Source organism: Rattus norvegicus, chromosome 14 (assembly GCF_036323735.1).
Source record: "Rattus norvegicus strain BN/NHsdMcwi chromosome 14, GRCr8, whole genome shotgun sequence".
Taxonomy (NCBI): domain Eukaryota; kingdom Metazoa; phylum Chordata; class Mammalia; order Rodentia; family Muridae; genus Rattus; species Rattus norvegicus.
In genome coordinates, this window is record NC_086032.1 from 101,100,178 (window position 1) to 101,116,992 (window position 16,815).

The 16,815-nt window shown below is 48.2% G+C and overlaps 1 protein-coding gene and 1 long non-coding RNA gene across 5 annotated transcripts in view; one reads left to right on the forward strand and one right to left on the reverse strand.

Annotated features, from left to right (window-relative positions):
- The window catches only part of Commd1 (copper metabolism domain containing 1), a 104,072-nt gene that overhangs the window by 18,511 nt on the left and 68,746 nt on the right, over positions 1-16,815 (reverse strand). The window lies entirely within an intron of this gene.
- LOC134481876 (uncharacterized) lies at positions 286-1,063 on the forward strand. The gene is made up of 2 exons (XR_010057757.1): positions 286-452; positions 709-1,063. It is a non-coding gene; the product is annotated as an uncharacterized LOC134481876 (long non-coding RNA).

Sequence of the window (16,815 nt, forward strand, 5' to 3'; positions counted from 1 at the left end):
GCAAGGCCCTGGGTTCAGTCCCCAGCTACGGAAAAAAAAAAGAAAAAAAAAAAAAAGAAAAAGCTAAAGAAGAAATTGGCACAAGCTCCAACCACTGGATCAAAGCTGGCTCGCACCTGTTCTCTTTATAAAAGTCTGAGAGGATACGGTCAGGCACATTCATTTTTATATCACCTATGACTGCTTTCAGGCTACAGTGGCAGAGAATGCGTGGTCCACTGAGCTTAAATTATTTAATCCACAGTTCTTTATAGGAAACCTGTTATTCAAAACTCGCACGCACGCACGCACGCACGCACGCACGCAATCTGCACCTTGCTTTTCCGCGTCACAGAGAATTGAAAACCTCAGCACGGGATTGGAGAGATGGCTCGGTGTTTTAGAACATGGACTGCTCTTACAGAGGACCTGGATTCTATTTCCAGGACCCACGAGGCAACTCACAACTACCGGTAAGTCCAGTTCCAGGGGACCGATTCTGGCTTCCACAGGCACCAGCCACACACACATGCATACGTGCAGGCAAAACACCTGTGAAAAGTGAAACCAGAACAGCAGCACAGCGTTTTTAAGTACATAAGCCTTTAGTGTTTGTCCTGTGCAGGGAATCCACTTCTCAACGCGCATCCTGGTGACAACTTGTCCTAAAGTGATGGAAACACTTTGAGATCCAAGGATAACTATGTTTCTCTTTCCCCCACCCCACAGAAGGGGAATTGGAGCAGCGGCATGGCACATCAGATAAGGCGTGTGTGCTGACAAGCCTGATAGCCTGAACTCAGTGCTCGAGATCTACATGAGAAGGAAAAAACTGACTCCTGCAAGTCATCCTCCGATCTCCGAGTGTGCCCCCGAGTGGCACGTACCCCCACCCACACAGAGTAAATAAATAAGAATAAAAGAGAGGGATTGGGGATTTAGCTCGCTCAGTGGTAGAGCACTTGCCTAGCAAGCGCAAGGCCCTGGGTTCGTCCCCAGCTCCGAAAAAAAAGAAAAAAAAAAAAAAAGAGCAACGAGGTCCTGATTATTATTGCATACAAATAAATTTCAATTAGGCTACAAATTCAGTGTTAATGCAAAGGAAACAATCCAAGGGGAAAAGCCTGAGAGTAGGATGTTTTACAGGGTCTCTAACATACCAACTGTAGGAAACCTGAGATAAATGCATAGCAAGGCTGACACGTTAAATATTCACACTCCAAAGCCCCAAAATAAAATATGCACAGTCAGTGGGTGGGGGTAGCACATGCCTTTAACCCCAGGAGAGGCAGAGGCAGGTGGATCTCTGTGAGTTCAAGGCCAGAATGGTTTACAGAGAGAGTTCCAGGATAACCAGGGCAACAGGGAGAAACCCTGTCTTGAAAAACAAAACACAACAGCATACTCTTTGCACTAAACTCTTGCTTTGGGGGCTAATGAGAACAGAGCACAAGTATACAAGGTTACACGCACAGGCACACAATGTTTTTCTATGCTGTTTGCAGCAGTGCAAACCAAGAGGAAACCTGTGTGTCTGTGTGTGTGTGTGTGTGTGTGTGTGTGTGTGTGTGTGTGTGCGCGTGCGCGCACCACAACCATACAGTGTCTTCATCTGAAGAGTGGCAGTGTTGTGCTAGTCTAGAGCACTGGCAAAGCCACGGACAGACACCAGCAATACACAAAAAGTCATTGAAGACACCCAGCCAGGCTACCAAACCCTGTGAGGTTGTATTTTTATCTGAAAGGAAAATGACAGGAAAAAAAAATAACATTACTGGTAAGACTCGGAAATCTCATCAACGTTTTGTATGTTTTTATAATTTTCACTCTTTTAAAAAAATAAAGCATGGATTTTTTTTTTTTTTTGGAAATTTTGAAGGAGAGTCTAATAAATAACATTGACTTAAGATGGGAATTCTTCAACTTCCGGTGGCCGTGTAAAGAGAACCGCAGTAATAAACCGCCACTAGGAACAGAACGGCGACTAAGGCGTCCCCTGTCTTTCCGCCCTGGCGCTCTTGGTGGGTTTTCCTGAGCTGGAGGTTGAACCAGGACCCTGTTTATGGTAACCGTGCACTGCCACTGCGCTATCCTCTCAGTTTCCTGTGCTGCTGCTCTGATGAAATGGCCTCCGAAAGCACTTAAGGAAGGAAGGGTTTATTTCTGGTCACAGTTCAAAGGTACCGAGTCTGTGACGGTCTGGATGGAAATGGCCCCTGTAGATCGGTGAGAGGCATTACAGGAGGAGTGGCCTTGTGGGGTAGTGCTCGGTGGAGGGAGTAGGGGGCTCTGAGGTTTCAGAAACTCTGTTTCTTCCTCTGCCTGCTGATCTAGACCCCTCGGCTACCTCTCCAGCACCATGTCTGCCTACATCCCACCATACTAACAATGGACTAAACTTCTGAACTGCAAGCCAGCCCGAATTCAGTGTTTCCTTACAAGAGTTGCTGTGGTATTCATTCACCCTGGACCTGTGGTAGAAACCCTTGGTCATTTTACCTTGACGCTTTGAGTCAGTAATTACGACCAGTAATTTCAGTAAGGTTAACTATGGATAAAAGACCTGCACTCCAAAACAAAACAAAAAAACCCCAAAGCGTTGGGTGGTCATGGCGTCTTTTCACAATAGAAACAGTTGGTACCTGTAACTGGGCTATTGCTGTGATAGGCCTGATTGTAGTTCCATTTTTTCACTTCTGCACACCAAGCAGAGAAGAGCCAAGTTCTGAAATGCAAGTCTTCCCTTGGGGTGTCCAGACGGCCATGCGCATGGGGCAGGAAAGGATGGAAGCGAAGGGTTAAGTTAGCGGATCCCAGGGCTGCAGTAGATAGGGGTTGGGGCTGGGCTGGGGGCCACAGGAGGGGATGAGTTCTCCTTCAGAGACCTGAGTGGTGCTGCTCTCATAGAAAACTGCTCTTTTAAGACGATGCTCCACAACACAGCTTGTCTTGTTCGGTTGGTTTCAACAGGGACTATATAAATAAAAGGACGTTAGGAAGGGGTTCTTCTTAGGGTGACGTTCCATTGGCTGAGGTGCAAGGTTCTGGGGATACCTCACGGAGAGGTGCTCCAGAGAGTTGAACCTGTAATCCCACCAAGTGACATGCCGCAGGCAGAGTGTGGGGTTGGGTTCCCCAGATAAAGTAGAGAAGAGGAAGCCCCGCCGGAAGGGAGTCCTCCATTTTGCATGGAGTGCGGGGGAGCTGTCCGAACATGGTGGACTTCCACCTTAAGTAGAGGATTTCCCAGCACCTGATCATGGTTTTGTTTGGAGGAATGTGGACTCTGGAACTCTGGATTGGGACAGTAGTGGAATGGTTTTACCGGGGCTTAATGGGCCATCCTAGTAGGAGCATGGGAGACAGTGGTGCTGCGGGAGATTGAAACTCAGGGAGCCCAGCTCTCTAGAGACCATTCTTGTGATATTTCAGTGAAGACTGGGGTTGCTTGCTGCCCCTGTCCAGAACTCTGCCTGAGGTTAACCTGAAGAGCTCTGGATTGACAGCATGGCAGAGGACATTTCCTAAGGACCCAGCATGGAGTGTTGGTGTGAATGGCAGTGCCCTGCAGAGCTATACTGATGAGGGGCAGACGAGGAAGGGAATATGAAACGTACAGCTGGAGAAGAGAAGGAGAGGCAGGAGGTGTGAAAAGAAGAGCCGGACGCTGAGAGGAATAAAGGAGTGGCGGTCTCAGGGCGAGACGCCAGCCAGCCAAGCTTCCTACTTATGAAAGGAATTAAAGAAAGGTGTAGGGCCAGTTGTGGTGGCATGCACCTCGAATCCCAGCACTCAGGAGACAGAGACAGCAGATTTCAGAGTTTACAGCTAGCCTGGTTTTACAGAGCAAGCTCCAGGACAGCCAACCTTATAGTGAAGGAGACCATGGAAAACACAATGCTGACAAAAATGTATTCAAACAAGGAGGCCATGGTCCAGCCCCGGCAGGCAGCAAAACCAGGCAGCTTTGGCCATGTGGTTCTGAGTTTAGAATCAAGAATACAAGAAAGGGGCTATGGATTCTCCCTCTGCAGCAAAGGAAAGCCCCTGAAGACAGGAATGTGTCAGGGCTGTCCCTGCTCGGAGAGGACCTAGAGAGGTCATTTCATGAGAACTCTCAGCTCCTCTCCAGCACCATGTCTGCCTGCAGGGCACCATTTTCCCACCCTGACCAAAAAAATGGACTAAACCTCTAAACTGTAAGCCAGTCCCAATTAAATGTTTTCCTTTATAAGACTTACCTGGTCATGGTGTCTTTTCATAGCAATAGAAATCTTAATTAAAACAGTGCCCATCACTGTTGTAGGGAGGTTGTCCCAGTAAACCTTCCTATTGTCATAAACACCATGGCCAAAAATAACTTGGAGAGAAGGGAAGGTTTATTTCAGCTTATACTTGCAGGTCACCATCCGTCACCAAGAGAGGTAAAGGCAGGAACCGAAAGCAGGAGCTTGAAGGACAAGCCATGGGGGAATGTGCTGCTCCCTGGTTTGCTCCCTCTGGCCTGCACTCAGCCAGTTTTCTTATATAACCCAAGGGTGGGACCACCCTCATGACCACCCTCATGACCACCCTCATGAGCTGGACACTTACTAACATCAACTAGCAATTAAGAAAGTGCCTCACAGCCATGCCCCTAAGCCAAGCTGATAGATGCAACTCTCCAACTGAGGTTTCCTTTCCCTTGGAACGGCAACCAAGAGTAAGCACCACAGAAGTTAAGGTGGGCAGAAGCAAAGCTATGAGCGCATCTCACCCGCCGTGAGGAGACGGAGAGCAACGCCTGCTGCCCAGCTGGTTTCTCCACTTACACAGGCCAGGATTCCAGCCAGGGAATGGTGTGACCCAGAATGAGTGGGTCTTCCCATCTTAATTAACTAAATCAAGATAATCCCAGAGGCCTACTCCCAGCAGATTCTTGGTTCTGCCAAGACGACAATTAACACTAGCCTTCTGAATGCTTACCCTAGCATCCTCGTTGGACATTTTTTGGAAGTATATCATTCTATTTAAAGATTCATTACTCAATTAACACATTAAAAACATTTGTAGTGTGATTCCTTCAAACAACATTTCAATTAAATACATTGTTTTGCCATAATGCATCCATTGAGGAAAAAAGATATTGTTTATGTATTAAATCTGACCTTAGTGCTCCTAGATCTATGTTTGAAGACTGTTAGGTCCAAAGTATCCCAAAATGGCAGTGCTGTGGGCAATGTCCTAGTGACTGACTGACCTCTGCTCAGGCTGTGCTGCATCTGGGTAGACAGAAGGACTCTTAGTGGATAAACAAAACCTAAACTCAGAATTCCTCACAAATCTCGTGAGGTGGGTTTCGGTCAGGAAAGGCCATAACTCCCCCTATTCTCCCCTTCAACCAACTTCCTCCAGCAAACAAGACTATAGCAGATCTGAGTCCCCATTCTGGTTCCCAGGCTGTTCAGGCTCCCAACCCCTCCCCCCACCTACCCTTTGAAATGCTACCTTAAAACTGGCAAGGTTTCTCCGGGTTTTTGCTCTTTGCTGTCTGTCAGAAACAGCCTGGCAATTTGAATCTCCAATAAACCTTTCTTCTACCCACAGCGAGGCCTAGTTTGGTGGTTTCACTGTACCCCTCCTTACAGATTTGAAACTCCAGGTACAGCAGGTAAGCTATAAGAACAAGCAGCAAGAATAAACATTCTTAAATGTACTGTTTGCTCTTTCTGCTAATCTGAGTATTATTTGCTGACTTTTACAAAGACAATGAAAACTCGGTGTGGTAATGTGCTTGTACATGGGAGGCAAGGCAGGAGGACTGACTGAGTCTAGGAGTTCAAACCTAGATGTGGGTGTGGTATGCCTGCCTTTAATCCCGGCACTCAGAATCCCTGGGAGTTCGAAGCTAGCTTGGTCTACACAGCAAGATCTTGACCAATAGGAGCTACAGAATGAGACCCTTTCTCAAAACAGACTAAATGACAACAGAAAGACCAAACCAAATGGTCAAAACTAGCCTGGGCTACTTAATGAGACCCAGCCTTGAAAAATGATAGAGAGGAAGGGAGGGAGGAAGGATGGACAGAAGGACGTTTTCCTGAGTTCATTTTCCTTACTGCTTTTCTCCTCTGAAATGGCATCTTTGTCTTTTAGTCTCAGTCTTTCAGAGCACTAGAGTGACTCTTCCTTCCCACCTGTGACAGACGTGCACACACAAGCAGACACAATGAACGAAAGATGGCTGAGTGCTTCCCGTAGGCCTGGCAGAAGTGTGTCACTTCTCTGCCACTGCCAGCTCTCGCTGCTTCTCACTGCTTAGCAATCTCCAGAGTTTGGGCTTCCAAATGTCAAAACCTGTGACCTTCTCCTGAGATTTAGTACATGATTTTTGATCTTGTCATAAAATAACTGCCATTAAGCAAGAGGAAATAGGACCTTTGACTAAATGTTGCCAGTTTTGATTAGTTCTAGAGAACTGCTGTTCCTTAACGAGAGAGAGAACCTCAGGTCTCAGTAGAGGACCTCGAGGACTCATGCCATAAATTTTCACTCTTCTTCTATGGCCCCTTGGCTATGCAACTTCTGAGCTGTGGGAAGGAAGAGCATCTGAACCATTTCCTGCTGCCTGGCTTATCTTCCTATGAGTTATAGGGCACTGCTAACCAACCACCAGAGCAGAACACAGAGTGACAGTCATTTCCACAGAAGGAGACAGATCTGAAGGGAATAACTATATTCTCCAGGAAAGGAACTCTTAAGACTTTTACATTTTGCGTGTATCACTGGTTTTCCTGAGTGAAGATGTGTGCACCATGTTTGTGCTAGGGGCCTGCAGAAGAGAGAAGAGGTCCTTGGACCCCTAGAACTGGAGTCAGAGTATTGTGAACCAGCATGGGGACGTCAGGAACCAAGCTTGGGTCCTCAGCAAGAGCGGCCAACGCTCTTAGCCACCGAGCTGGCTCTCCAGACATGGAGAGTGAATTACTTGGGGTGCTTTCTTAATGACTTTTGGAAAGATTATATCTTGTATGAAGTGTTGGGCTTTAACTGAACTCCAGAGCAATGACAGCAGTGGAAGAAAATATACAAGAGCTGAGTAAATTGTGCGACAGCTTCCTGAGGGTCCTTCCAACTGAGACGACAGCTTCTGAGGACAGGATGTCCTCGGTGTAAGCAAGGGCTTGGTGAGACCACCTAACCGGATCACCAGTGAGTAGGAAGAAAGCAGAAAGGTCCCCTGGGGATCCACTGCTGAGGCGGCGGGCAGGCAGCGAGGATCCATCAGCAGGGTGAGGGTGGGTGGGGCTGATGGAGGCTGTTAGTCTGACCATGGTGGGGTGGGGTGGGGTGGGTTAAGGGTAGTTTGTGGTAAACAGAAGCCCAGAAACCTCGAGATCCTGAGGAGTGCTGAATTTAGACTTCTATTTAGGACACTGTGACCAGCACTGTGGTGTTGGGGGCCTATTTTGGATCTAACGCCGGGGGAGGTTAAATAATGCATTGAAGCTCAAGTAACAGCTCAGGCTGGAGAGATGGCTCAGTGGTTAAGAGCACTGACTGCTCTTCCAGAGTCCTGAGTTCAAATCCCAGCAACCACATGGTGGCTCACAGCCATCTGTAATGGGATCCAGTGCTACCTTCCGGTGTGTCTGAAGACAGCTACAGTGTACTCACGTACATAAAATAAATAAATAGATCTTAAAAAAGAAAAGAAAAGAAAGAAGTAATAGTTCCAGGAAGGCCTGGAACGGACTGAATTTACTAGGCCCCTCGCTCCCCAAGAGTAAACAGCAAAGCCTGCTGAGAGTCACTCAGCCCATCTCCTCAAAAGAATCAGAGACAAACTCAGCCGGAGCAAAGGCCAGTCACGCCGCCTGGAACAGAGCCAAGCCAAATCGCACACAAGAAGAGAAGACCAACAACCTGCTAGGTGAGGCTGCCGGGCGAGGCGAGGCCACCTGAGCACAGGAGAGGACAGCTACAGCTTGTTGGCTACTCCATACAGGCTGTGCAGTGAGCTCCAGCTTCCATGAGCTGCTGTCACTCATGAGGGGCGGGCTTTGGTGATGTCTTTGAGTCATTTCTGCTCCCAGAAGTAACTCCTTACCTATATTTCCGTAGGTAATCCCAATAAAACTCATTAGTTTGCCAAATTGGACTTGGATGGTATTCACGCTCCAGATGATCTGCTGGGAGCCCCGCCTCTACTCTCTACTCTGAGTGAGTAGACATATTGGCTCACATCTCCCCCAGGAAAGTCTGTCACACAAGTAAAAATCTACGCAACCGTTTAAAATGCTGGGACAGGGCTGGGACAGGGCTGGGACAGGGCTGGGACAGGGCTGGGGACGTGGCTGGGTTTGTACAGTGCTTGCTTACCTAGAGTTTAAAATGCTGGGACAGGGCTGGGACAGGGCTGGGGACATGGCTGGGTTTGTACAGTGCTTGCTTACCTAGAGTTTCAGCACCACCCACGTACACCATGTTCATGCCTATAACCCCAAACCTCAGAGGTGGAGAGCGGAGAATCAGGAGTTCATGTGCATAATCCTTGGCTACATGGGAGTTTGAAACTGACCTGAGCCATATGAGACCCCCATTCCCTCCACGAGACAGTTGGGGCAGGGGAACAAAGCATAAAATGTTGGAACAAGCTCCCTATTTGGCAATTTTGATGCCTTAACACTGACAGCAGTGACTCATTCTTGCTCAAAGCAAGAGATTTCACTCGGGATTCTAAAGTCAACCTGTTCTCACTGATTGGGCCTTTTGCTAAAGTAAGGCCGAGGCTTACAGATCCTTGTTCAGCTTTGAAAAACAGCAATCACCCTTGAAGACAGAAACAAACAAACAAACAAACAAACAAACAAAAAAATGGCGGGGCTGGGGCTGGAAGCAGGCCACAAGGAGGCAGCTGCCCCCCCCTCCTCTTTGCTCCCTTGCCCTCTTCTAACAGAATTCATATGTAGATTTACCACAGACAAGGAAATACTTAAATAATAAGCAAGCATGTGTGTATTACTTAGGGGTTGTCGACCTTTATCTCAAAGTCAAACCCCTGAAGTCTGCCCCTCACCCACCCTGGTGGAGAAAACTCGCAGAGGCCCTGGCAGAGTAGCAGCCTTGCCAGGGTCCCTGGGTGATGGTCCACGTTGACTGACTGGATTTAGAATCACCACGGAAACACAACTCTGGGCATGACTGTGAGGCACTTTCTAGATCCCATTTATCGAAGTGGGAGGGTCTACCCTAAATGTGGCTAGTACCATTTCATGGGGAGCAGGAGGAGCAGGCTGAATTTTAAAAAGTGAGCTGATAACTTGTGCCGGCTAGTTTTATGTCAGCTTTACACAGCTAGAGTCATTGAGAGGGGAACTCTCAATTGAAGAAAATGTCCCCTGAGACTGGACAGTGGACAAGTTCTGTAGGACATTTTTTACCTTAGTGATTGGTGGGGAGGGCACAGACCGTTGCGGTGGGGCCATTCCTGGGCTCATGGCCCAGGATACTCAAGGCAAGCAGGCTGGGGACGCCTCGGGGAGCCAGCCAGGCAGGAAGCCCCGCCCCACACGCACACTTCCAACCCTGTGCGTGACCTTTGTTTAGGTTCTTGCTGCCTTGACTTCTCTTCATGAGGGACTACGATCGGAACATGAGAGATGAAATAAACCCTTGCTCCCCCGGTTGCTTTTGGTCGTGGCGTTTGATCCGGCGGCAGGAACCTAAGACAGTGAGGATCGCGCGCTCTGCTTTCCCAGTGCAGACGCAACGCACCCGGCTGTTCCGACCACTGAGGATCTCCTTGCAGTGATGAGCTGTGAGCCAAACTTTCCCATCCTGAACTTCCTTCTGTCTGCTATCCTGCCACAGAACAAGACAGTCACCAATACACTGAGGAATTCAAGGCTAATTAGAGAAAATTTGACTTTGACAAACTACCCTGATCTTGGAGCAGCAGCCTGATTTGTAGCACTAGGGCACTCAGGGATCGACTCTTCCCACCAGGCTCCTTGCTCCCGTGGAGCCCCTAACCTCCCTGCAGGAAATCCTGAGAGACTCAATGTGTGCTCCTGACACAGCAAGACCACATCAAGAACCCTAGCCTCAAGACACATGCAAAAAAAAATGGCAAACCCCATCCTGCCCTAGCTCAGAAAAGTCCTAAAGCCTTCTGAAGGGTCTGAGTACGGGAAGTGAAGGTGTCTGCAGAAAATGCCCCCAATAGCTCCCCAGATCCTGTATCTATGGCCCAAAGACTTCTCCTCTGAAGAGACTGCTCCTACCACCATGAGCTAAACCTGTCCCCTCGATCCAGATGTACACTATAAACCTTCCTTGTTTATGTTAGACCCACCTCCCTTTCTAACTCTATAATAAAACAGAATTTCTGGGATACTGCTTCTCCATCAGAGAGCTCTGTCTACCTACTCCCAGCTTGTCTGTATGTCTGTCTTTGATTTCCTCGCCCCCCTCCCTCTCCCCCTGTACAGGCTGCAACAGCGCCCTTAGTGTATCCAGATGGCAAACTGATAACGGAAAAGAGGCATGTCATACTGGAACCGGCTGGAACCAGCTCTTGCAGCTCACTTGACTTTCTACCTTTCCAGCACAAACTGGAAGCCAATGATCCAGATATACAAAACTGAAACAAGTGCCTTTCTGTGATCAGAGTATTTTAAAGCTTTCAAGGGGAGAACTCTTTTTTGGGTTGAATAGGAACAGCCCCCAAAGTGTTTGAACAGCAGGCCCACTGGGATGGCACTATTAGAAGTGTGGCCTTCGGTCCCCAACTCCGGAAAAAAAGAAAAGAAAAAAAAAAAAGTGTGGCCTTGCTAGAGGAAGCGTGTCACTATGGGGGTGGGTTTCGAGGGCTCATGCTCAAGCTTCCCTCAGCGCAGCACCCAGTCTCCTGCTGCTGCTTGTAGATCAAGATGTAGAATTCTCAGCTCCTTCTCCAACACCATGTCTGCCTGCACACTGCTAAGACGTAGCCATCTTCCTGCTAAGTTTACTCATTATTCATTCCTTACTTCTCCAAAGAAATTTCTCTCCGTGCAGTCAGCACTCTCAGCTCCTGGGTTCCTCTGACAGCTTTCTTTTCACTGTGACTGACTAACTTAGATCCAATCTGTTTTCCAGAGTCCAACTGCAAGGAAAATGAAATGGCACTCTGTCCACAGGCATGCACTCAAGCACATGGGACAGAAAGAAGAATTAAGACATATACTCTGCCTTTCAAGGTTACAATCAGCCAGACCCGTCACATAACTGTAACCCCAGCACTGGGAGCAAATGCAGAGGATACTGCTTGAGTTTGAAACTAGTCTGCATTTATAAAGCAAACCCAGTCGAACCTGAACTATATTGAGGACTGAACAAGACTGAAGGATGTAGATTAGCTATGGAAGGCTTGCTTGGCACCTCAAGGTCCTGAATTCAATCCTCAGAACTGGGAGGGTGGGGGGAGCCAGTGTATTCAGTGTATTTCTCTTCCAACACTGAAGTCCTATGACCTGTTCTTTTCTCTCTGCTGTGATGGCCACTGCCCGACGCTCAGCCTACACTGTCTACCATCGTCTAAATGCTAACCTCTCAGAGAGGTGCTTGCCACTCCTTTCCTTCAAATATAAATGTGTACAAGTCACTTGCTAAGATCACACTGGCCATAATTATTTCAATTCTTCCCTTAATAATCCACACCCTGCCATTCAGATAAGGTCTAACAACCAACTTTGTTTTGTTTTAAGACAGGCCATGTTGGTCTTAAATTCCTACGCTTCCTGCCCCACCTTCCAAGTGCTGGGACTACAGGCACACACTGCCATATCTACTTTTAGTCTGACAACTTGTTCACTCCCACCTGCCTGTTAAGGTCCCTCAGATTCCCTACAGAAACCCCACCAACAAACAACGTGATGCTCTTGGCGCGTGCCCGCTCTCTGGGTCCTCTTCTGTGCTCTCAGTACTTTGTCATCTGACCCCCATATACCATGTGTACCCGATCTGCAATGCTTGGACCAAAGGCATCCTCAGTTATGCAATCCTCTCAGCTGCCAATGCTGTCCTCTTCCTCAGTCTGGTCCCCATCGCTGCTCTATCCGCCCATTTCTGTGGAACCATCTCTTCCCATTAAAGGCTATCACCCCGGGATCACTGACGCACTGACGCAAGGAAGAGTTTGTCAAAGCCAGAGTCAGAGACAGCAGGAGAAGTGGAATTCACTCCTCAGTCCCTAAACGACTGAGACGTGGGAGACAGACGACCACGACCACACGACCACAGCAGCACGACCACGGCTGCACGAGGTGCTTTCCTCACTGCTGTGACCCTGATACCTGAGCAGCAGCAGCTGGGAGGAGGAGTTGACTCGGCTCAGGGTGCAGGAGACACAGCCCACCCTGAAGCAGAAGCAGGGCCGGAGCTGGTGCTCAAGCAGCTGTGCCTGTTCCCGTCTCACAGGTCAGGGGCAGAGGGCAGTGCTGGGGCTCAGTGGGCTTTGCCCCTTTCCTTCTTCATTCAGTTTAGAACCATAGACCATAACTGAAATTTCTACCCTATTCCCCATAATTCTGCAAACAACCTCATAAACACACTTGAAGCCCTGTTTCACTAACGCCCTATTTCTTTCTTATCCTTTCCCTTTTCTTAAAGGACAGGATCTCATATAACTCAAGCTGGCTTTGAACTCATCCTGTAGCCAAGGATGACTCTGAACCTCTGATCTTTCTGCCTTTACCTCTTGAATATTGGTACTACAAGTCTGCCCCATCACTCAGTTCATGTGGTACCGGAGACCAAACCCAGTGTAGGGAGGAGAGGACCAAGTGAAGTCTCAAGGAAATGTGTGCTGTTGATATGAGCATGGCCATGTTGATGACTGTGGCCTCTGACTCATGGGAACACGGCAAAGCCATGTACGTATGCATGCACACACATGTATGTATGCACAAGCACGCGCGCGCGCACACACACACACACAGACAGAGAGAGACAGACAGACAGACAGACACCAGGCTGAAGCTCAGGAGGAAGATGGAAATGTCTTCCCTCTGGCACAGTCGTGGATGCTGATAATGTGTGCAGAAGATGTACACTCTGGCCCCTCTACCCCGGGATATTACGGTCTGAAGATGGCTCCCCTTCAGAGACAGCTCCTGCTGAGATTAGCTAAACCCGCCCCTTGATGCAGATGTACACCATAAACTCTGCCTGTGTTGATCTGGACGTAATAAGCTTGCCTCCTTCCTCAATGTATACAAAAACCTCGCCCTCTACTTAACATGCAATAAACATGCTGAGCTTCCTGGATGCAGAGGGTTCTCCAGCACAGACCACCAGATCTCAGCACTTTGTCTGTTGTCCATCTGTCCCGTTTTTTCTCCATTCTCTCACAGTCGCAGTTGGGTGTGGCCCAGGTGCCGTCCATGCTGGTGGGCAGCATCCGGCTTTGGTACAAGACAGGCAGGCACGCACTCTACCAACTGCTACAACTCTAGCCCTGCCCCCCCCCCAACACTTCTCAATCCAATTAAATTAACAGCACTGAAGATCACAAGTTCTCTTTTCACTCCCTTTATAATGGCTTTTCCTTGTGGAATTAGAAAGGTAAGTTTCAGAGAATTTTAGCAAGAATAGTCACTGTGAGTCCGAGAGACCATCCAGTTATCAGAACTTGTAAACCATGGTCTTGGTGTGAGACGACGCACAGTTCGTATGAATCAGACATTGATAACTTTACTGCCTCGTTTCACTTCAGCGGACTTCTGTTGCACTAATGCAGGGGGAGGAAGCTATACTAGACATCTACACATGCACTCTGGGTACCTGAAAATTCAGCTCTCAGATGGACATGCACACAGAGTCCTGGCGACAGGTAAGCAGACCTATCTATCACCAGTGAAAAGAAGGAGGTTTGGCCCCACGGTGGTGGTGCATGCCAGGAACCTACACACCGGGAGTCTGCGGGCAGCCTAGGCTCCATCCGTACAGAGTAAGTACCAGGCCAGGCTGGGATACACAGTGAGACCCTGACTGAACACAATAAAGAGGCAGTAAATTTAGTTCTCAGTTTTATTATGAAGCTTTGGAAAATCCACTCGGAAAACTCATTTATCAGGTTTCATTTTCTTCAGACTCAAAATCAAAGTTAAAATAATAACTTCAGATGATTACATAAAGATGGACTGAGGCTTGTCCACCCTACTCTAGACTTTAACAATTTTTGTTTTGTTTTGGAGGGAGTTGTTGTTTGAGTTTGATTTAGGGGTGTGTGTGTGTGTGGTGTGTTAGGTCCCATGTATCTCAGGCTGGTCTTGAATTCACTACATTGCCAAAGATGGCTTCAGCCTTGTGATCCTCCTGTGCTGAGCACAGCCGTGCTGTACCCATGCTGTACTCATGCTGTCCCCATGCTGTACTCATGCTGTCCCCATGCTGTACTCATGCTGTACCCATGCTGTACTCATGCTGTACCCATGCTGTCCCCATGCTGTACTCATGCTGTCCCCATGCTGTACTCATGCTGTCCCCATGCTGTCCCCATGCTGTACTCATGCTGTACTCATGCTGTCCTCATGCTGTACCCATGCTGTACTCATGCTGTACTCATGCTGTCCTCATGCTGTACCCATGCTGTACCCATGCTGTCCTCATGCTGTCCCCATGCTGTACTCCGGTACCACATGGACTGTACTCAGGGGCTGGCCTTTCTGGTGCTGTAGACTCACTGGTTCCCCAGGCTGTACTGGGTAGACCGCTCCTTCCATCTGTCTGTCTTGTGTGCACACGTCTCAACACTCAAGTAGAGATGAGAGGGCAGGACTGGAGATAACTCAGTTCTTCCCTTCTACCATGCTGCTGGGGGCCTTTGCTCACTGAGACATCCTGCCAGCCCTAGTAACATAGCTCCACATCGCTGAGGTTCAATTGGGAATTATCTTTCCCAGAGTCTGGAAGGCCTACTGCCATGGCCTGCAGGCAAGGAACACAACCACCAAGGCTCCGCCCTCCAGGCACCAGTGGGATCCGTTGCCCTTTAGTCACCCAGCCTGGCCCATGCAGGCTGCGCTCTTCGCAGTGCAGCACTTGTCGCTGCCATCATCCGAGAACTTTGGGCTCCAGGGCCTTCAGCCTCTGAATGAGGGTTCACACTAGTACCTCTCCAGGGTACAGCCAGGCGCTCAACCTCAGGTTAGAGCTGCAGTACCGGCTTTCATCCTAAGCAGCTAGTAGTTGCTGCCGCTCTCTGACTTGTAGGTGTGCACTGTTGGACGATCCAGCCTCTGCTTGTGGAACCCAGGCTAGTAAATCCCCTTTTATAACCATCCATACTATTGGTTCTGTCCTTCTTTTTTAAGATTTATTTATTTCATGTCATGTGGGTACACTGTCGCTGTCTTCAGACACACGAGAATAGGGCATTGGATGACAGATGGTTGTGAGCCACCACGTGGTTGCTGGGAATTGAACTCAGGACCTCTGGAAGAGCAGTCAGTGCTCCTAACCACTGAGCCATCTCTTCAGTCCTTGGTTCTGTTCTTATAGAGAATCCTGATGTTTACTGCAGGTTTGCAAGTAAAGATAATCATTTTCAGTTGGTAAATATATATCTATGAGTAGAATTATTGAGTCATAAAGTGTGTATTTAGCTCCATAAGCTTACTGCCATAGTCTGTAGGCTGAGAAATACAACCAACGAAGGTTTGCCCTTCAGACTTGGTGCTGCCCTTGCCCCCCAATTCCCATACTTGAGAGACTTGGGAGGTAGACGTAGCAGGATCAGGAGTTTAAGGCTAGCGTGGGCTACAAAGACTGCCTAAGAGAGAGGAAGAGGCTCCAAGTCATTTTTGAAACTCCTGCAGGTCTGAGTTCCCCAGCTCGGCGTCTTCATCAGCACCAGGAGGATCAAAGTCGATGGCGCCACGCTAATGGGTAGGTGGTGCCATTGCCTAGGCCTGGTGCTGTTGAGGATCTGTGCTTTCATTCACGCTTCTTCCTTGCTAAGCTCTGAATCACTGCCCGTTTCTCCCTTTGCTTGCTATTATTGGATTCTAACTGCTCCTTACGCAGTCTAAATATAAATAATTTATTAGCACATCCTCTGCAAATACTTTCTCCCCGTCTTTGGCTTTTTTTTTTCTAATCCCCATAACGCATAGAGAGTGGATGTTTTCACTCTGCTGACTCTGTTTCTCATCTTCCCTGTGTTGCTGCTCTAGGAGGATCTGAGAAAGCACGTCTTTCCACTAGCAAAAAGCACACTTTTTATGAAAGTAAGAGTTCCATTTCTTCTTTCATGGCTCGTCTCTCTCTCTCTCTCTCTCTCACACACACACACACACACACACACACACACACACACACACACCCCGCACCTATTTCTTTTTTTGCTCTGTCAGAGACACCATTAAGAGAAGGAGAGGACGGGGGTTGGGGATTTAGCTCAGTGGCAGAGCACTTGCCTAGCAAGCACAAGGCCCTGGGTTCAGTCCCCAGCTCCGAAGAAAAAAAAAAAAAAAGAAAAAAAAAAAAAGAGAGAAGGAAAGGACAAGCCCAGAAACTGGGTAAACATTTAGGAGGCGTCATAATTTACGACCACTTTGAACTGGCTGTTTTATGTGGTAAATGTTCATTTTCTTGCTATCACACACATGGATAGCAAATTGTCTCACCTCCACTTCTTGAAAAGAATGACCATTTTCCATTGAGTCGTCTTTGTGGAAAATCAATTGACCATGCATTCGTGGATTCAATTTTATATTCTAACCTCTCCCTTCCCCCTCCCCTCCCTCCCTCCTCCCTTTCTTTCTCCTTTTAATTTTCATATTACATTTACTTATCTGTGTGTGGAGCACC